General features: G+C 34.3%; 1 long non-coding RNA gene across 1 annotated transcript in view; it reads right to left on the bottom strand.

The window, feature by feature from the left end:
- LOC108541418 (uncharacterized) overlaps positions 1-7,649 on the bottom strand; it is a 97,224-nt gene extending 89,575 nt beyond the window's left edge. Inside the window, exons 1-2 of the long non-coding RNA XR_001888956.1 lie at positions 7,513-7,649; positions 1,736-1,850 (exon numbers count right to left, since the gene is read on the bottom strand). This is a non-coding gene — a long non-coding RNA (uncharacterized LOC108541418). The remainder of the gene's footprint in view (positions 1-1,735; positions 1,851-7,512) is intronic.
- Between the last annotated feature and the right edge of the window lie 15,073 nt (positions 7,650-22,722).

Here is a 22,722-nt window from a genome sequence, read left to right as displayed (position 1 = left end):
ATATTCATTTTCATATTCTAAACTTTAAATATCTATAAGTAAAATAAAGCAAGAAGTATAATGACAGTTATGAGGCTGATTTTAATATGTGGCTTGAGACATTGCATTTTATTTACCACTTTAAGAGAAAATATATAGCTACTAACATATTAACAAAAGCCATGTTAATGAAAAGGCATTAACAAAATTTATTTAATTGGAAGCTGATCATTCAGTGACTAAGTTTTACCTTCAGTGTTCTGTGGAAAAGAATGTTGAATAGATAGATAATAATAATAATGCTATACTTATACCTAAATAATAATGCTATACTTATACCTTTTATTTGTGGAGTATTTTCATTTTGTTTTATGCCCATAACTGCAGAATTCTATGCTTACTGCTAAATAAAGCAAATTTACACAGAGGTAAAATATATTTAAATATAAACCTTCAACAATTTTGAAGGAAGGAAATGTTGAAATAAATGATTATATCATATCCAAAATACCTACATTAAAAATGAGAGGATTAGTAGTGTTTAGGAAGTTTGGAATCAGTAGTTCATCGTGATCCAAATCTCCATGCTTGCTCTTTGATCAAAAATGAAACTGACGACAAGAGAAACTCCAGCAGAACGGCTATTTGGAAAGGAAATTCACATCTATATTGATGCAGGGCTTAACCCTAAAACTACAAGATCAACCGTTGATGATTGCAGTGTTATCTGCACAAAAATTGGTCTAGCCACGAAATTTATATTTGCCCATTGGAAATATTTTTGCCTTATATGGATTCATTCCCAAAAACTTCTGTGTATTTGAATCAATAGGCATGGTCATGTCTCAGAGGACATAATTACAGGAAACAAATGAAGTAGTCAAGCACTAATATGGTAGAGTAAATAAAGAAAATAATAATGCAATCATTTTTCTTCATTAATATTTCTAACCTGAAAAAAAAATGGATTTATGCATATCTAGATTAAAAACATATGTATATATCTTGGCCATGCACGGTGGCTCACCCTATAATCCCAGCACTTTGGGAGGCTGAGGCGGGTGGATCACCTGAGGTCAGAAGTTCGAGACCAGCTTGGCCAACACGGTGAAAACCTGTCTCTACTAAAAATACAAAAATTATCTAGATGTGCTGGTACACGTCTGTAATCCCAGCTACTTGTGAGGCTAAGGCACAAGAATCACTTCAATCTGGGAGACAGAGGTTGCAGTAAGCCAAGATCCTATCACTACACTACAGCCTGGGCAACAGAACAAGAAAGACTCTGTCTCAAAAACGAACGAACGGACAAACAAAAACATATATATCTCATAGGTGACACATAGTAAGTGAGTCATATAGATAAGTGAGACATATAGATAAGTGACAACTATCAGTCACTTCTAACAGTACTTATACACATCCTTTCAGTGAAATTATAGAGGGTTACTAAATTTCCAAGTATTTTGTGGAACTAGCTGCAGAGATTTGTAACTCAAATGATCCAGGATTTCTCCAATTACACAACTCTTTTATTTTACCTCAAATATTCCAGTTTCATATATGAAAACATAATAGTGACTGCTTCCTACAAGGTGACATGTATGACTCTTGCAAAAATATTTTTTCCATTTTTAAAATTCAACTTTTAATTCAACTACATATATATGTATATATAAATGCACATAAATAATAAATATATTGCTGGATGGATTTTTTAAAATAAGGTAACTGCATCTATACAGTCAAGACTTACCTTGTATAACTTACACTGAAATTATATACTTCAGTAATCCTCCCTTCTCTTTGCTTCGTCTCTATGAGCCAATACTCAGCATTGGTTCTTCAGCATTTGTTTCTATAATGCAGATCTTTGACAAAGTAAAAAGAAAAAATCAAGAAAAAAATCATTACCTGTGTCCAGAGGCACCAGTCACTACCACCCTTCAGTGTCAATACTATCTGGCTTCTAGTACCATACATCATGTATGCCTGATTTTGAAATTTATATACTGTAGATAAATCATACTGTATGTACTTTTTGTGTGCTTGCTCTTTTTATTCGACATTGAATTTGTGAGATTCAATCATTTTTGTTGTTATATGGTGTTCCATTGCTTGAACATACTATAATTTATTTATCCATTCTACTGCTGTATCTTTGGGTTGTTGCCCCTTTGGTTCTATTATGAATAGTCCTGCCATGAACATTTTTAACATACATTTTGGTGCATATATCCATAGAGAGAAATTACTTGACCATAGGTGATGCATATGTTCAGCACTTGTAGATATTTCCAAACTGCCGTCCAAAAGTGTTGTGCCAATTTATAGTTCCAGAAGAAGAGTATGAGAATTCTACTTGCTTTGCATCTTTATTAACCCGTTATCTTAGGGTTATTCTGGGGTGTGTGGCAGTAATCCATTTAGTTTTAATTGACTAATAAGGTGAAGCATGTCATGTTTGGTAGCATTTTAGTTTTTCTCTTTTGAGCAGTGCCTAATCAGCAAAGTTTTCCATTTTTAACTGGGTTTCTCCTTTCTTATTGACTTATAGAAATTCTTTATGTATTCTGGATACAAATGCATTGTGAGATACATTTATGTCTATATATCTCTCTCTCTTTACCATTGTGTCTCTCTTTCTCAATCTGATATATTTTCCTACTCTTGGATTTGCCTTTTTACTCTTTTAATTTTTTCTATTGATTAAAATAAACTTTTAATTGTGATATAATCAGATTTAACAATTTTAATTTATGGTTCATGCATTTGCTGTCCTGTTTACATTCTTCCATCTAAGGATAGTTTTTAAAATATCTTTCACATTAGATCTACAAAATATTTGGAATACTTCAGTATGAAGTAGGTGAAGACTCACTGTTTTCCATATGCACATCTAATTGATCCATCATCATTTCCTAAAAAACATGCCCTGCACTGCCATGCTACTTTTGTTGTAAATCAACTCGCCATACAGGCGGGTCTGTTTCTACACTTTCTATTTTGTTTTATTGATTTTTTTTTGGCCTATCTTTTTCAGCAATACTGCTTTAATTACTCTAGCTTGCAATGTATCTTTATATCTGGTGGTGAACAACCCCTAACATTGTACTTCTTCTAGTTTGTCTTGAATATCCTTGGCATTTTCGTATATATTTTTGAATTGACTTTTTATGAAAACAAAAGGCTTCTGAGATTTTTATTAGAATTATATTAAATAAATAGATCAATTAGGGAAAACTGACATTTTTACAAAATTGAATCTAGTAGCACTCCAATTCATGAAGATGGTATTTTCTATTATATTATCTTTTAACCTTCAATTGTACTCACTAACGTTTTCTATGTTTCAGTGTAGCATTAGTATATGCCTTTTAAGAAATGTATTCCTAGAATTTTTATGTTTTGAATGCTATTATACATAGTATCATTTTATACATTTTATTTTTAATTACTTGTTGNTTAAATAAATAGATCAATTAGGGAAAACTGACATTTTACAAAATTGAATCTAGTAGCACTCCAATTCATGAAGATGGTATTTTCTATTATATTATCTTTTAACCTTCAATTGTACTCACTAACGTTTTCTATGTTTCAGTGTAGCATTAGTATATGCCTTTTAAGAAATGTATTCCTAGAATTTTATGTTTTGAATGCTATTATACATAGTATCATTTTATACATTTTATTTTAATTACTTGTTGCTAGTATGTATAAATACAATTGATTTTGCATATTGACTTTTAATGGAATGGCATTGATAAATTATCTTGTGAGTACTGATAAATTCTTTTGCGTTTTCTCCATTAACATGTGTCATATGTAGTTAATAAAAGCTTTATTTTCCCTTTCTAATTTTAGATTAAAATTGTTTTCTTATCTTATTGTATTAGTCAGGATTTCTAGTACAATGCTCAATTGAAGTGATAATATAGGTCCCTATTTTGTTTATAATCTCAGGGGATTATTTTCAGTCATTTACATTTTAATGTGCTATTTACTAAATGTTTATTAAAGAGTCCCATTTTTAATATAAACTTACCTTGTATAACTACACTGAAATTATATACTTTAGTAATCCTCCCTTCTCTTTGCTTCGTCTCTATGAGCCAATATTCAGCATTGTTTCTTTAACATTTGTTTCTATAATGCAGATCTTTGACAAAGTAAAATAATATTTTAACAGGGAAGCCTGTTGGAGAAATTAGTCACTTACAGCAGAGAAAGAGAAATTCTCAACTTAGCTGATGATTATTCACCTCAAAAGATATAAACACACAAACACACACTCAAACACACACAAGCACACTCTTGCCATCATCGCTATTATTTGTTAAAAGTTTTTGTTGTGGAAAATTTTGAACAAACCTAAAGAAATGAATATAATGAATACATTTTATTCATACTTAATATCAGTAACTATTTAATCTTATTTCATCTATATATACCAGTAAGTTGTTTTCAAGCAAATCTCAGACTGCATTTTGAAATCTGAAATCTAAGCTTCAGTATATATCTCTCAGAAATTAGGGCTTCAAATATAATCACAGTAGCAGCTTCACACTTTAAAAATGTTACATTATTAATGTCATCTAATATACAATCAGTATTTAATTTTCCCTAAATGCTGTGAGTAGGTTTTTTGACTGACTTGTTTAAATCATGATTAAAAAATTGCATTTGGTTTATTTATTTCTTAAGTTTGTTTTAATTATTTCTTAATTCTTAAGTTTGTTTTAATTGTTTTTTAATTTGTCTTACATTTGTTTAGGAGAGAGTGAAACTATCCTTGTTTGCAGATGACATGATCCTATATCTAGAAAATCCCACCGTCTCAGCCCCAAGGCTTCCTAAGCTGATAAACAACTTCAGCAAAGTCTCAGGAAACAAAATCAATGTGCAAAAATTACTAGCATTCCTGTACACCCAGAGTCAAGCTGAGAACCAAATCAGGAAGAAACTCCCATTCCTAACTGACAGAAAAAGAATAGAATGCATAGGAGTACAGGTAACTAGGAAGGTGAAAAATCTGTAGGAGAATTGCAAACTACTGCTCAAAGAAATCAGAGATGGCACATATAGAAAAACATTTCATGCTCATTGATAGGAAGAATCAATATTGTTAAAATAGCCGTACCACCCAAAGCAATTTATAGATTCAATGCTATTCCTATTAAACTATAATTGGCATTATTCATAGAACTAGAAAAAAACTATTTTAAAATTTGTATGGAACCAAAAAAGAGCCTGAATAGCCAACACAATCCTTAGCAAAAAGAGCAAAGCTGGAGGCATCACACTACCCAACTTCAAACTATACTACAGGGCTACAGTAACCAAAACAGCATGGTACTGGTACAAAAACAGACACATAGACCAATGGAAAAGAACAGAGAACCCAGAAATAAGACCACACACCTACTGTTATTTTATCTTTGACAAAGCTGACAAAAACAAGCAATGGGAAAAGGATTCCCTATTCAATAAATGGTGCAGGGCTAACTAGCTAGCCATAGGCAGAAGACTGAAACTGGGCCCCTTCCTTACACGGTATATAAAAGCTAACTTGGGATGGATTAAGGACTTAAATGTAAAACCTGAAACTATAAAAACCATGGAAGAAAACCTGGGCAATACCATTCAGGACATAGGCATGGGCAAAGATTTCATAAGAAAGGCACTAAAAGCAATCACAACTAAAGCAAAAATTGACAAATGGGATCTAATTAAATTAAAGAGCTTCTGCACAACAAAATAAACTATCAACATAGTGGACAGATAACCTACAGAATGGGAGAACATTTTTGCAAACTATGCATCTGACAAAGATCTAATATCTAGAATTTATAAGGAACTTAAACAAATTTACAAGAAGAAAACAAACAACACTATACAATAGTAAGCAAAGGACATGAATAGGCACTTTTCCAAAGAAGACACACATGCAGCCAACAATCAGATGAAAAAAAAGCTCAACATCACTGACTATATTAGTCCACTCTCATGCGGCTATAAGGACATACGCAAGACCGGGTAATTTATAGAAGAAAGAGTTTTAATGGACTCACAGTTCTGCAGGGCTTGGGAGGCCTCAGGAAACTTATAACCCTGGTGAAAGGGGAAACAACGTGTCCTTCTTCACATGGCGGCAGTAAGGAGAAGTGCTGAGCAAAAGGGGGAAAAGCCCCTTATAAAACCATCAGATCTCGTGAGAACTCACTACTATCATGAGAATAGCATGGAGGTAAACTCCCCATGATACAATTACCTCTCACCAGGTCCCTCCCAGGACATGTGGGGATTATGGGAACTATAATTCAAGATGAGATTTGAGTGGGGACACAGTCAAATCATATCACTGATCATAAGAGAAGTGCAAATCAAAATCACAATGAGATAACATCTCACACTAGTCGGAACGGCTACTATCAAAAAGTTAAAAAAAAAAAAAAAAACCAGATACTGGAAAGGTTGTGGAGAAAATGGAACATGTTTACACTGTTGATGGGAGTGTAAACTAGTCCAACCATTGTGAAAGACAGTGTGACAATTCCTCAAAGTCCTAAAGACAGAAATGCCATTCAACCCAGCAATCCCATTACTGGGTATATACCCAAAGGGATAGAAATCATTCTATTATAAAGACAAATGCATGCACCTGTTCATTGCAGTACTATTCACAATAGCAAATACATGGAATCTACCTAAATTCCCATCATCAATAGACTGGATAAAGAAAATGCACCCTATGTACACCATGGGACACTATGCAACCATAAAAAAAGAATGAGGTTATGTCCTTTGTAGGGACATGGATGGAGCTGAAGGCCATTATTCTTAGCAAACTAACACAGGAATAGAGAATCAAATACAGCAAGTTCTCACTTATAAGTGGGAGCTAAATCATGGGAACACATAAACACGTAGAGGGTAACACACACGGGGACTTTATGGAGGATGGAGGGTGAGAGGAGAGACATGATTAGGAAAAATAATTAATGGATACTAGGCTTAATACCTAGGTAATGAAATAATCTGTACAACAAACCCCCTTAACACAAGTTTACCTATGTAATAAACCTGCATATGTACCACTGAACTTAAAATAAAAGTTTAAAAATGTTGCATTTGGTTTATTTCTTCGATTTGTTTTCATCCAGAGTCATTTCCTTTCCCTCTTTATTTTTTTCTTTCAATATTTGTGTCTTATAGATGCATTCTGTATTTGTCTGACTGCATACCTGTGATGTAATTCAGCATGTTTTTCTATTGTTTGATTTACTGTAAATTAGTAGTTATATCTATAGCATCAGTATGGTCCAGGTTTGAATTCTTTTGCTATCACCTTTAACTTGAAAGAACTACTTTGATGTAGAAATAATCTAATGTAAAAGGGCTACTGATAAGCAGACTTTCATTAATGGCTCCTTTTACTGTTGGTGAGACGGTTGGAATCAATGTCAGAAGAGAACCACTCTGATTAATGACAGTATTCAAAATACTAAAGCGGAATTGTGTCCGTGTTACCTGGGTATGTCTCCTTACATGTCCATTTCTGAGAGTGGCTTTCAACTTTCATTCTTTCTTATTAGATGGGCAAAGGAGCCTGGATTTCTGACCCTGGGCTGAATCTAAAGAAAATGCGAAAAGGGCCGGGCGCGGTGGCTCAAGCCTGTAATCCCAGCATTTTGGGAGGCCGAGACGGGCGGATCACGAGGTCAGGAGATCGAGACCATCCTGGCTATCATGGTGAAACCCGTCTCTACTAAAAAATACAAAAAAACTAGCCGGGCGAGGTGGCGGACGCCTATAGTCTCAGCTACTCCGGAGGCTGAGCCAGGAGAATGGCGTAAACCCAGGAGGCGGAGCTTGCAGTGAGCTGAGATCCGGCCACTGCACTCTAGCCTGGGCGACAGAGCCAGACTCTGTCTCAAAAAAAAAAAAAAAAAAGAAAATGTGAAAAGAGAAGGAAAACAAGTTAGGTCTAGATCATGATGGGGATATAATTTGGGCCAGATATTGAACCTAGTCCATTTTAGAATAGCTTAAACTTTTTAGAAGAGAAAATGTAAACCTCTTTGCAGTCACTAGTGTTTTACTAACATCTCAAGCTAATTCAGGTTCTAGTTAGCTTTGCTGATGGCTATTGTCAGAGAAAGAGAATTGGACAATCTTCTTTTTATTCCCTTTACCTTTTCAGCTTAGTCCTAGCCCCTCCCACCAATCGTAAATCATAACTATATCAGACTCAATCCAGGGTTAAAGCAGAGAACCACTAAATGAGGAAAAAAACCAGGTTGATTGAGACAGTGCACGCTCCACATGGTTTTAGGTGTAAATTTATGCCACATAAATTTCCTGCATTCTTCCTGTTCCTAATTCTACAGAGATATGTGGTTAGCACTGACATATGGCAAAGAAATTCTGATCATCATACATTTTCCAATGTATACCTAATCTAAGTAGGAAAATTTTCAGTGAAATTTTTTCTTAAAGTATTAGTAAAATTAGCATATCTTTGTTTTGGTCTATTTTAAGTGCATCTTTGAATTTTCTTTGCCTAATATTCTTGAAAGGGAGAACATTTTAACTATTTGAAAACATTATTTGAATATCTCATTTAAATTTGTCATTAGTTTTTGAAAGCATAATTGTTTATTCTTTGAAACAAGGTTAGTTGAATAGAAATGCTGACAAAATCCTTAACCATATATGCATTAATATTGTATATAAGTAACCATTTCAATTAAGGCTCTAACTTCTTTATTTGGTTGGAGTGAAGAAAAAACTGTATTTTAAAAATACCTCTAACCTACTTTCTAATCATTCACACTGACTCAGAGACTGTAAGTTGCACTAATAGCACTTTGTTGACCACTTTATTAAAGCAAAAGGAAGGCAAACCCATATATTGTCAAACCACATATTGTTTATTTGAAAGTGCTGAATGAAATTGGTGATTTGGAGGTGGCCCTCATTACTTATGTTGAGTGCTGAGTATATTGAAATTTGTATAATTGCTAAACATTATGTTGCTGGGGCTATGATGTGGCCTCACAACCAAGTATAAATACCACCTTGCAAGCCAGGGGCTAATATTAGGGAAAAGGAAGCTTGTTTATAATGGATATTTTACTCACTTATTTTTTCATTGTTTTTATGTAGATTTTTGGTCCTTAAAACCTTTACCCTCTGCTTAGTTGGCATATGCATTTTAATTTACTCCTTGTCATTATCCTTAGTTCATTAGTTATCATCATTGTATCTATTATTTCCACTGTACATATTTTTACAAAGTAATGATGACATGATTGCACTTTCTGTATTTATTCCCAGGTACTTCAAAAAGCACATTTGCCATTTACCATTCATTTTTTTTTTCAACTCTGCCTTTCATCAAATGAATTAGGTTGTATCTTGTTGAGCATTTTCTCAGGATTGGATTGTGGTAAGGTCTTGTGCCATCAAAACGCATAACAGCATGTGCTGTCTAATACTGTTACTTTATTTTTTTCATGCTCTCTCTCAGAGCATTGTTAACTTCGTTTTTCTACTTTAATTAACAGTTTGACATTAAAAATAACTTTTATTTGAAATATTATTCATTTTGCAGTTTTTAATACGTTTGCATATTTCATTTGTAACCTATGCAAAGAAACATTGCCTGAGATATGTCTGTGTTAGTTTCTTAAAAATTTGACATAAAGGTAGTTTTCAACAATAAATTTATTATTAAAATAAGTGAGATATACAACACTTTTACTGACCAATATACCTATTGTAATCAAGATTTTTTTTCATTAAGTTTAAGGTTACAAAGGAATTAAATGACCATAATTCATTTACTATAAGATACATAAATAAATATATACTGGATTTAGGTTATAAAGCAGCTATTTTAATATAAATTATTCAGCACTCAACACAATAGCCTAACCATATGTCTGTCCTTTTGCAGGAAAATAATATAAAAGTAAACTCACACTACCATAAGAAATTAATATTTTTTTAAAATTAATTTTGTTTTTTGAGATGGGGTTTCCTACTTGGGGCCCAAACTGGAGTACAGTGGGACGATCTCGGCTCTCTGCAACCTCTGCCTCCCTGGGATCAAGCAATTCTCCTGTCTCAGCCTCCCAAACACAATTTTGTTGAATGATTTTGAAATACGGTATCTACAGATATTTGATGTTTATTTTAAGCTCTCAAACCATTTTTGGTTTTGAATAAAGTATTAGGCAGAGATAAAATTTAAAACCTTTTTTTTTGAAATGGGATGCGTAGTTCAGAGATAGTTGCTTAGATGATCTCTGCTGTCTGGGCTCTAAGGAGTTGACTTTATAAAACATCTAAAAACAGAATTTTGGAAAGTGTCTTAAAGTTCATCAACTTTAGTATTATCTAACAGATAGTACTACTTGGAACACTACTGTCAATAGATGCTCTCTGAAAACAGAATTCCATGGTAAATCAATAAGGAACCTCTTAATGCATAGTATGTTCTCATTTAGGGGCAACACAATGCATATTTACGTATTAGTGGCTCTGAGGCATCAATCCTTGATTTTCAAAAATGTTTCCCCAAATTATTTAATAACAAATTTACATATTTTGTGTAGTATTAATGTCCCAAATAATTAGTGTACCCCAGAATATAAGTTTATAATAAAATAGTCATTCTTTGATCTAATTCAAGAATTGCTTCTATAATAAACAATGCTTCACTTAAGATTACATAATTTGGAAATGAGAAACTGACTGTCACTCTGGAAAAGCTATTTTCATTTGGGAATTCTAATAATCAGAAAAATTTTTACCGTAAAGATTATTTGTTCCAACAAGATATTACAACAGTTAGCCAGTTGTATGTTTTCACTTAAAAATAATTTTTGTCACTCCTCTGAATACTTCTCATCCTGTTTCAAATTTTAAATTCATGAAGATTCACAGGGATCCTTGGATGAAGTATAGTAATCATTTTAACTGTGGAAAGGATTCATTGACATCAATGATCCAATGACAACTATAAACCTGAAACAATTAAAGATAATGTCTGAACCAGCATCATACATGATTTACCCTTGCCTCAGAATTTATGTTTTGCATTTGAGGCTTCAGAAGTTGGCATTTGTTGATTTGGAGATCCTGATATCATGTTGGTTTTTGGTCATTGTGCTGAACTTGGAGCCATGTAACAGCACACAGGTGGTACAAGATCTATCCGAATTTCTATTATGTATAATCTGCGCTTTTTATGCCTTTAAAATGTATGATGTCACATCAAGAGTTACATAAGATTGGCTGCTTAATTTCAAACTCATGAAGTTTGTGCATTTCTATGTTAGTAATACTTTGTAAAACCTCTTTGAAAGGCACTTTTTTGGGGGTCTGCCATTCATTTACCCATTGAATTCAAGCTATATGTCTAATATATGCTAGGCATTGTTCTTGGAATTAGGAGATAGTGAATAAAAGTACATCACGCCTCTCACCCCACCTTTACAGAGTGTCTCATTGGTGACAGGTAATAAACAAATAGATATACAATAGCAAGTACTGGACAGCAAAGGTATTTCAGAGGAAGTGACATTCAAGCTGAGACTGAAATGAAGTAAGAGAGTATTGCAGATTGGGGGAACAGCAAGCAAAGAAACTGGAAATTATGTATTGTTTGAATGGTTTATAAGAATGCATTCATTATTATTTGTGTAGATAAATGTATAAAAAGTAGATGTGCATTTTATTGAAAAGCTATACATTATGATGTCTAGACACTCGATACTAGATAAGTAGCAAAAGTGTTTACTTTATCTGGAAATACAAATATTTGAAAAGAAACAAAATATATTTTTTCTTCTTCAATTAGTAATAATGATAGGGGGAAATGAATTTTACTAATTTTAATCCTTACCTAAATAGAGCTTAACAATGTTTTATTCAGTATATTTTATTTAAAAACAAATACCAAGTATACTGTATGTACTGTCCATTAAAAGAAATACCAAAGCAATAAAAGTAAAAACATCCATTAGAACATATTGATAGATACCTTTGTAACCGCACATGTACTACTGATTCTAAAGTTGAAAAGAAAAAACCATATTGATAGATATTTTACACAAAATGACCCAAATGTGGAATATCAACATTAAGAGAACTGAAAATAAGGTCAATGTCTGACTCTAGCCATAGAAATACGTGCATAAAATTGCTTATGTTTGTACTGCTTTAAGAACATACAGTAAACATATATATAGAAGGAAAGTTTCATGATTTTTCCAGAGGATTATTTGTTTTAAGAAAGATTCAACCTAAATTTCCTTTAAGTACTCTGCTTATTTAGGACACTTGGGACAGATTTTTTTATTGATAAAAATTAAATTGTTACCAAAACTTTCATGACTACACCTGTTGCATAAGGTGAAGCAGTTTATATAAAATGGATACAATGTGATATGATATTACCAGAATTAAATTGTGACATATTTAAGTATAACTTACAGGTATTGGTCATGGAACCCAAACCTTAACATACAAGGAAAATATGCTACATTGTACTAACATGAACAGTATAATTTTTTTAAAAGGATGTAGGTGTCTCTGCCTACAGATAAATTTATAAATAAAAGAATGAAATTGATCAATTAAAGCATCATTTCTTGATAAATACCTGTGCTATGTACAATTCACCCGATTAACTAATGTAGAAAAATATTGATCCTCCTTATACAACTGTGTTTGCTTTTAGGAATATAAGGATCCAAGCATCCCTTTCTGCCTCCTTGCATTTGTCTTCGATATACACAGCTCCCTTTGAAATCAGTGGGATATGAGAGAGTGCAGTGGGGGATAAAAATCTGTGAATTCAGTGGCCCTTTCTCAGGTGGAAGATTGGGAGAGCTGCCATCTAATGATGCTTCTCAGTGGGAGACCCAGTTTGATGAGGCTGAATAGGCCTGAAAGAATTGACTTCCTGATATAAAGAAACAGAATCTGAGCGCCTCACCACTTTCAGAAGGAATATTGAAATAGTGAGTGGTATAGACTGCCTTTCAAATAGAATTAATTGCATTTGTATAATTTCCTTTCCCTTTTTAAGAGCTCTCATCGTTTTTTAAAAAAAATCACCCAGTGTGTTTCATTTCTTACTGTCGAAATTCATTCCTTTAACTGCTTTATTTTTTGAGACTGTCAATAACTACCAGTCTCTTAATTATTCTCTTTTATCATATTTAAGAACCCAATGCCTATATTTTCTTCTGAGATGCTCACATACATCTCCCACTGAATTCAATGGCTCTCTAAGCTGTTTCTGGTGAGTCTCTTATCTTAGTAGTTAGACATCATCATTAGAATAGCTTTTATGTTACATGGGATTTCTTTTAAACCCATGTTATGTGGTGGTTTCCTGTAATAAATCTAGAAACAAATAAAAACTTTTAAGTTATAAAAGATGCAAATTTACCAGAATGATAATCTCTTTCTTTTCTGAATATCTTGAAATCCTAGATGGTCTGAACACCACCTATTTCTCCACAATGTTATAAGAAATACATTTTGTATTCTTAATATCACAACCTTATGTTGTGATACCTGTGTTATATACATAAGACCTATTATTTTACAGCACAGAAAAAGAAATACCAATTAATAAGAAAGACTCCCATAAATGCAGGATCCAATGAAAAGTGTTACATCTATGTATTTTGGGCAAATAAATCAATAAAATCAATCCACATACTGGAGCAAGGTGTAGACACTCAACTCTGTTGAATGAATTAAGAAATTAACCAGTCATTTGGTTGGAATCCTTTTGGAGTGGGTGTATGGGATGATACCAAAAGGGAGAGCAGGAAGAGTTTTGGGCTCATTTAGTAATCCTGCCTCAAACCAGCTCTCTTTCTAGATAGGAACTTACTGAAACCCCAGCAGCCAATTGTAATGCTTATCATAATCATAACGTTAAAGATTTTCAAAGACGACGTTTCCCTCAGCTGTCCTTAGGAGCCTATTTTAAGTGATTAAAATTCAATGCTGTCAAGTAGTTCTTACATTATGTCAACTTAAATTTGTCTTGCAAGTTAAGCCATTTCCTGCTGTACCCTGTAGAACAGCTGGTCACCATCTTCTTTATGATCACCCTCCTTAAGCTTAAAGACAACAGTAAGATCATAAAATCCTCTTTGTTCTTAGCCCAAGTCATCACAACTTAGTCATATTTTTTCAAAGGTTCTTATTTTTTCGAATGATTTCTAATTTATTTTCAGGACCACTAAGCTTGCTGATGTCTTTGGGAGATTAGTCGATGGCAGCCACTGTTCCTTTCCATTACAGACAGTAACTTGCCAAAATGATTTCAAATTATGGCTGCCTATCTTTTAATACACTGCCAATGACATAATGTTCCCTAAACAACACAAATATAATTGACATCTGTAATTAACATTAGGTCACACTTTTCTGTTCCACATTAAAAATGTCATGTTTGAAACATTATTTCACTGGTTATGTTTGTGCCAATATAGATATATCCCAGATATATTAGCAGTGAACCATGCAACAGGGAAAGCTTAAATCTCCAAATGCCCTTCACACACTGACTATTTTTAAATCCTTTGAAAGATGATATGAATCATTGCTATAATAAAGAAAATTTGTTTAAACAGGACATAGTAGGTCTGTGTCTTCACCATGCGAATTATGTGAATGAAAGGTGAATAGCTGGGTCACGTATCTTCATATGTTGTGACTGATCCCTCTGCCTCAAATTTTCCTGTTTCTTTGAGGTTTATAGTTAGAGTCTATGTGGAGTTACATGGCTTATTGAATGATTTTGGTACAACTGATCGATATAATTAAGCAATCAAGATAACATAGGTTCTCAGGCTTCAGTTATTTCTTCAATTATACAGTTTGCTTTCAAGAACTATAAACTTTCTTGAATATTATCCAACATATTATCTCAGTTTTATCTATGGAGCTTGAGTAAGTTTGTCAAGTTTAAAAGAGTCAAGATTCCCTCTAAGTCAGAATGAAGCAAATATGATATATCACACTGTTGTGGATCCTCTACTAAAGCAAAGATAAAATCAGCTAGGTCTTAGTTCTGTTTACCATGGTTGGTCTAGTAAATTTCATCATTATATTCCAAACTGGTGGTACACCAAATATTGCTGAATAAAGTAAGCAGTTTATCAAACAGGATATAGACTAAAATCTCATATTTGTTTAATAACTACGTGTGTGTGTGTTTATGTACAAAATCAGTCTGGGAGAACACCTACAATATAATTGAAGTGATTATTTCTGAGTGTTGGGATCATGGATTATTTATATATTCTTTTTATTTGCATACTTTTCTAATTTTTCTACAAAGAACAAGTATTACTTATGTAGAAAGACAAAAGTTAATTTTAAGCATTTAAAAAACTAAATCAGCTAAAAATGTTTGCTAAACCGAAAAATAATCATTCAAATAGTGACCTAAAATTTCCAGCATATTGGCGGGGCGTGGTGGCTCACGCCTGTAATCCCAGCACTTTGGGAGGCCGAGGTGGGTGGATCACGAGGTCAGGAGATCGAGACCATCCTGGCCAACATGGTGAAGCCACGTCTCTACTAAAATATAAAAAAATTAGTCAAGGTGATGGCACGCGCCTGTAATCCCAGCTACTCAGGAGGCTGAGACGGGAATTGCTTGAACCCGGGTGGCAGAGGCTGCAGTGAGCCAAGATTGTGCCACTGCACTCCAGCCTGGTGACAGAGCAAGACTCCATCCCAAAGAAAGAAAAAAAAATCCAGATTATTTGAGTTAGAGACTACATCTGTTAAATAGAAAGAGAACTTGCTTCATGTATTGTTTCTTCAAAACGTGCTGTGAGTACTCAACTACATTACTCTGAAATGTGTTAATATGTTAACTAAAAAAACTGAGTGAAGTTGTGAACCATTCTTTTTTTTCCCCACAAGCAAAATAGATTTCACTTTACATCAGTTGGATAGTGGACAGTAAGAATCAACTACCAGGGGAAAAGAGCAAAGGGGAGATTTCAGGTCCCAAGAGGATATTCTGGGGCATTAGTTTCTACAAATAAACATTGAGTTATGTCAGGAATGTTATGCAGCTGTAATGCTGTCCATCCTGTATTCCCAGCTTTGTGGCTGGAAGCACCAGTTCAATGTTCTGAAATTTCACCGTCGTAAAAAATTCCCTTTTCAAAACGCCAACTTAATTGGAGTTGGTTATAAATTATCTTTGGGTGAAGAAATATGAAGAAACTACATTAAAATAGAAGATTGGGAGCACTAAGTCTAAACTTATTCTCATGATATACTAAGTGGAATGTTTCCCTGAAAGTACAGAGTCTCATCACAGGTTTTGTTTTTTTTCTTCATTCCTTATCAAAGTGAAACTTTTATCATTTTGCTCCATCGTTCTCATCCTGCAAAGAGCTTTGGAAAGAGAATTAAAAAATGCTTCTCAGCAGTAAAGTACTGGAAAAATCCTGAAGAGTTCTAAATATGATTCTTATATATTACTTTTTTCTTATAAAGACAATAGAATGTAGTGGCTAAGACTATACATTAGAGACAGACTACCTAGCTTCATATTCCAGCTTCAATATTGATACGTGAACATGGAGAAGTTGTTTAAACTTTCTAATCCTCAATATCTAAACCTATAAAAAGGTTAACAATAAATGTGCATGTGTCATAGAATTGGTTGTAACCAGGAATTAAGATAAAATATGTGAAATTCTTAGCACAGTTTCTGACAGGGAAAGTACTCCATAATTATTAACTATATTTAATTTGACATATTTATGAAGCATTTACTACATCCTGGGAGGTGTGTTAAATGCTAGAAAAACAACAATGAGCATTAAAGGCATGGTGTTGAGACTCAGAGGTGGGCGGATCATGAGGTCAGGAGATCGAGACCATCCTGGCACAACAATGGAAACCCCGTCTCTTACTAAAAAATAAAACAAAAAATTGCCAGCTTATGGTTGGCGGCGCCTGCTTTAGTCCAAGGACTACTCGGGAGGGCTGAGGCCAGGAAGAATGGCGTGAAACCCAGGAGGCCCGGAGCTTGCAGTGAGGCCAAGATTTCGACCACTGCCACTTCCAGTTCTGCGGCCCACCAGGAGCGGACTCCGTTCTCAAAAAAAAAAAAAAAAAAAAAAAAAAAAAAAAAAAAAAAAAAAGTTTTTTTATGTTCATTGAGTTTTAATTTCAATGAGCAACCACCGGAACAAACAGGCAGTTATAAGTCATTGAGATGAGCATGATGATAAAGATGTATCAAGGTGCCATCAAAGTATAGAGAAGGGACACCAACACTGCTTCAAGAAAGATTTATGCTGGTGGTGTCTACATAAAGGCCAGAGTAGAATGAATAGGAGTTAACTAGGTGAATAAATGGGAGACATGGCAGGTAACCCAGACAAGCAAATAATCATAAGAGTTTATTAGTTCATGTTACTGAAAAGTCTAGAGGGTTTAAGATGTAGATTTATTAGAGTTCTAATTTAATTTCCTTCTTTTTTTTTTTTTTTCTTTGTCTCTGCTTTGAGTTTGTTCTGAGGCTGGACTTTCTTATGGTAGCAAAACAACTGTCAGTTTTAGACATTGCATTTACACACCCAAAAATAGAAAGTAATTTTTTCCCAACTGTCAATCAAAAAGCATAGAATTCATTTTCATTGACCAACTTAGTTTATGTGCATATTCCTGAACCAATACTTGGGCATTGGAGATGGAGTCACAACAAATGGTTTGGGCATTCAAAGTATTCTTCTGTAGCTGAGGTCAACAGCATCCAGAAATCAAGCTGCTACTCAGTAGAGGAGAATACATCCTGGGTGGCAAACAACAGCGCCTACTAGAGGCTACAGGATGAGAGACATGGTAGGTACATTCCAAGAGCAGGTATAACTTCAGTGAATCTAAATCATCGTGTATGAGGAGACTGGGAATGAAAGATGGAATTAGAAAAGCAAGCAGATGCCAGTTGACACAGGTTTTGCAAAATATTTTAAGAAATTTGGACTTCTTTCTGATATAACAAGGGAAGACATTTTTAAGCAATAGAGTCAACAATCATGATTGTGAAATCTAGTGCAAAGAGTAGATCAAGATTGGCCACTGGAGATAATAAAATCAAGATTGGCCACTGGAGATAATACAGGAGGTTATTAATTCAAATGTTAGTTAATGTTGGCTTTAATGGGTGATGGCAGTGGGAATATCGAAAAATGAGTATAAAGATTTATTTCAAGAACAGAATTGAGAGGACCTGGTAGTTGATAGCTTGCTAGGGCTGAGGGAGAAAGGGGAGTCTAGGATAATGCCTGCACTCTTGGCTTGGGCAATTAGCAGGTGTTCAGGTCATTGACTGAGATAGGAATGTCAGTAAGAGGAATAGGTTTGGAAGTTAAACTAATACTCTTCCTGTGGAACATCTAAGTGGAAATATCAATATAGATGTAAAGCACAGGAATGTTAGATGAGCTTGAGATATTGTAAACACGTTGGAAATGATGAGACAATTGAGAGAGCACACAGAGAAAGAGAACAAAAGAAAATTCAAGATGAAAATGGAGGCAGATGATGCTGAAAAAGAGGAGCCCACAGAAGTGACTGAGAAAAGTTAGCCAAAACTCAGTGAGCCAATAAAAAAAGAGTATTTCAAAGTTAGGAATGGTTAATTCTCTAATGCAATAGAGGTGAAGTAATAGAAATAGATTGGATTTGGAAACAAAAGTCGGTGGATATCTCAGGGAGACTAGTTACAGTGGAAGGATAAAAATTAAAGACTGTGAACTGAACCATCTGTGGTAGGTGAGTAAATAGAGATGTAGATATAGATGACTCTTAATTTGATAAAGGATTAGTTGACAAACAGTTGAGATATTTGTTGTTATTACTGTTTTTTAAGATTAAAAAGCCTTGAATAGTTAGGTGTCATAAGGAGGGTATGTAGATGAAGATTTATCTAACTAGCTTAGAGAACCAGGCACTGTTCTCAGTATTTTGTATATATTAACTTTTCCTAATACCATAAAAATCCTATGAGATAGTGCTATTATTGTCCACATTTTACAAATGAGGAAACTGAGGCCAGAGGTTAAGTATCTTTCCCAAAGTCACCAGCTAGTAAGTATACAGCTGAAATCAAACTGATGGTAGCCTGACATTGGAGTCTGTGCTCTTAACTACTATGCTATATTACCTTCCCTGGGATGGGTTGCTTTTACTTTATTCTGCCAGATCAAATTAATGGTAGCAGTAACATGTATAGCAGAGAAAAGAAATACATTTCTGGTGAAGCAGAAGGGAATGAGACTCAACTGCAAATGAAAGAAAACTTAGGTAACTTTGTCCTAAAGAAGATGAAAATTTACTTTTCCATCATGTGGAAGTCTGGGTAAACAGTATGTACTTACGTGGCACCACTTTTAAGTAAACTGATTTTCTTCCACATTGTTGTTTCATTGTGCATGGCTAAAAGCCTCACGGTGGAACTCTAGCTAGCCCTGTGGTAGCCAATATGGTAGCTACTGGCCCAGTGGTACTTTTGATCACTTCAAATGTGTATAATGCACATTGAAGTTTGAATACTTAATACAACAAAATGTAACAAATCTACATAAGTTTTATATTAATTACATTTTGAAGTTATACTAATTTGGACATTCTGGATGAAATGAAATGTATTAGTTACTAAAATTAATTTCACCTGTTTCTTTTACTTTTCAATGTGACTAATCAAAATTTAAAATTACTTACATGGCTTGCCTTTGTGGTTTGCATTATATTTTTATTCAATATTAGTGCTCTAGACTTTACATCTAAGTTCCATACAGCAATATGGAAAGAGGGAGAAGGTTACATCCACTACTTTTAAGGATGCTTCCCAGAAGTTACATGAATTTCTGCTTTCATTCCATGGCCACAGTTAACTGAAAGTGTAGATGGAAATTGTAGTCTTGATTCTGGATGACCACATGCCCAGCTGCAATTGTGTAGTTAGGTTAATTCAGAAGAAAAGAGAAGTGGATGTTGGAGGACAATTAGCTGGCTCTGACACACTCCAAAGCACCAACAGGAGAATTAACTTTAGCCTTATGTGAGGGGGAGACATTTCCTGCTTTTGAGCAGAAGAAAAAGACAGATGATATTACAGCTACTTTTGCAGGTTTGATATTGAGAAGTTGAGAGAATTTTCATCTAGTGACTCTGTGTGTGTGTGTGTGTGTGTGTAGAGGAAATGATATCAGTTTGTTGTGCATGTGGGCCAGATTGAATCAGATTTAAGAAAAGTGATGGAGCTAAAAAATGCTGTGTTGGAAATCTGGTTGACATCAGAGGACATGAATTTATAGTGAAGCCAGTCTGCAGAGTTGTACCATTTTCACTAGCAGTGATCAACAGTGCAGGTGTATCTGAAAGAAAACCTAGTACTTACTTTTATTCAAAACTGAGGTTTTACTGGGAAAATGCCAAGGAAGAAAAACGGGATGAGGAAGTTGAGGATGTTGACACAAGAGCAGTTAAAAGGATGGATAATGGAGTCTAAACTGGAAAGGACAGGATGTGAAGACAAATGGTTGCTGAGAGATAGGGATGAAGTACAGCAATTGTGAGAACGGAGGTTCTAAAGAACAGCAGCCGTCGTTAGGTGAGAGAGTTGAAAGGGGAGGATGCTGTAGTCAGAGACTGGTTGATGTCGAAACTGAGTTTTTTCAGAGATGAAATAGGTCTAGGGGATGACAAGGTCCACACTGAGCCATTAGAATGAGTCGCCGAATTAAATTGGAAGAGGTCATTGAAGGTGAAAAGGTCAAGAAACTCAGGAATTAGGGATTTACTGGGGAATGTGGTTCTTCAGGTCTCAGTCTAGTCCGGTTTTAGTAACTGTAAAATGAGATGTTCACAACCAATAATTGGTTGGAGACAGTTCTTTATGAATCTCTCCTGTGTCTGCAGATTTTGCAAGCAGAAACAGGGATTTTGTTCTGGATTATCATTACAAAGATATTTTTAGGGCAAAACCTTTGCAAGAAAGTGATAGTGTCTCCCTCTGGAATCAAGGTCAGGCATGCTTACTCTTTATTATAAAAATTAGTATGTACCCTAAATGCATAGTTGCTCTTCTGCAACACTGCATGTGCAGGTTACCTGGTCCTCTTCACTTTGTTCTGTGGAATTGGGAGTTGGGGAACCAGCAAAAATGCTGATTCTCTGGCTACTGCTACTGCTAGGAATTATGAAGTCCTTTGTTTCTGACCCAGGAGTCTTGTGTCTTCTGCCAGCATTCATAAACCTGTGGCAGACTAACTTCTTAGCCTGTATGCAATACAAAACTCTTAAGACTCTTCACAGTTTTTGATAACTATTTTCAAAGTTCATTAAGCTCTAACATATTCCATGAACTGTCCTTCTCCATTAGGGATATTATTGCCTCCTTTCCTTTATTACCCTGTTATGCTGAACACCAGAGCCACACTCTTATTTCCATTTTTTTCCTCATTATGATATCCTCTTTAATATTTGTAGATCCTGTGCTATGCACATCATTTTAAAATGGGAATGTTCCATTTTATTGTTTAGGACTTGTAATTTATTGTTATGGGTAATTTTTTTTCCCGAGTATATTTGATACAAAAATATTTGCTAAATATATGAGTGCTTTGGCAGTTCCAAAGCTTTACCACAATCAGGTGCAATCTTTTACATCTCATATACTAACTAAAGCAGGTGGATAAAATCAATTGGATGTGTAAATTCTTTAAATAATGGCAAATGGAGCAAATTGAATTTCAAAGTGGAAAAAAAGGTGAACCTGAAAAGCAGTGGTAAGAAGGTCATCAGCAGAATTAGCAAAAAAAAGTCTGGCAAAGTTACAGTTAGGCAGCCAGCAATACTCTATTGATCAGACTTTCTCAATCAATGAGGCTGTGCCTAGATTATTGATGCAAAGGTATTAAGCAAAATTTTATTTCAGCTAACTTGTTGGCTCAGATGTCAACTGAAAGTCATTTCCCCAGTCAATCAAATACACAATAAATCTAAACAGATTTAGCTCTTAAACATTTTTGTGTCTATTCTTTCCAATCATACAATTATCTTTGAGAAGTTCACAATTACATTTTTATATAAACAAACACATGAGGAAAGCACTTTCTACAAAGCAAACCAAACAGCATATTCCTAGGGGCAAAAGACAGATATGGAACATTATTTTTCTTTCTTGAAGATAATTTAATTGAAATGATTTGAAATGATCTATGTTTAATTCACAGGTTAGTTCACAGTTTTGGTATCCTCAATTCCCAGCATTCATCGATGTATTTCATAAGATCCATTGTGGTATCTGATATATCTAAAAGTTGGAGTTAAACACAAATCATTGACAAGAATAGCAGACAAAACATGCTGATAAAGCGAATGGTTTTTGTTTTGTTTTGGACAGTGGGACAGCCAGTTGGTAGCATACTGACTGATGCATTCTGGAAAAATAAATTTCTCTTTTTTCAGGGCGCCTTTTTGGTTGGCGATACTAATTTTCTTATTACTTTACTCATGTCTGAGTCTATACCTTTTCGCTATTCCCAGCATCATCTGGGAATTGTTCTAATTATTCTAATGTTTTTATAATATTAAATACTTTAAAATATTGACCCTTATATCACCTCTCAGATTTTGTAATTTTGCATATTTTCACTGCATATT

The sequence above is a fragment of the Rhinopithecus bieti genome, unplaced genomic scaffold, assembly GCF_001698545.2.
Source record: "Rhinopithecus bieti isolate Rb0 unplaced genomic scaffold, ASM169854v2 scaffold_19966, whole genome shotgun sequence".
Taxonomy (NCBI): domain Eukaryota; kingdom Metazoa; phylum Chordata; class Mammalia; order Primates; family Cercopithecidae; genus Rhinopithecus; species Rhinopithecus bieti.
This window is presented reverse-complemented; position numbering and strand designations above follow the sequence as displayed.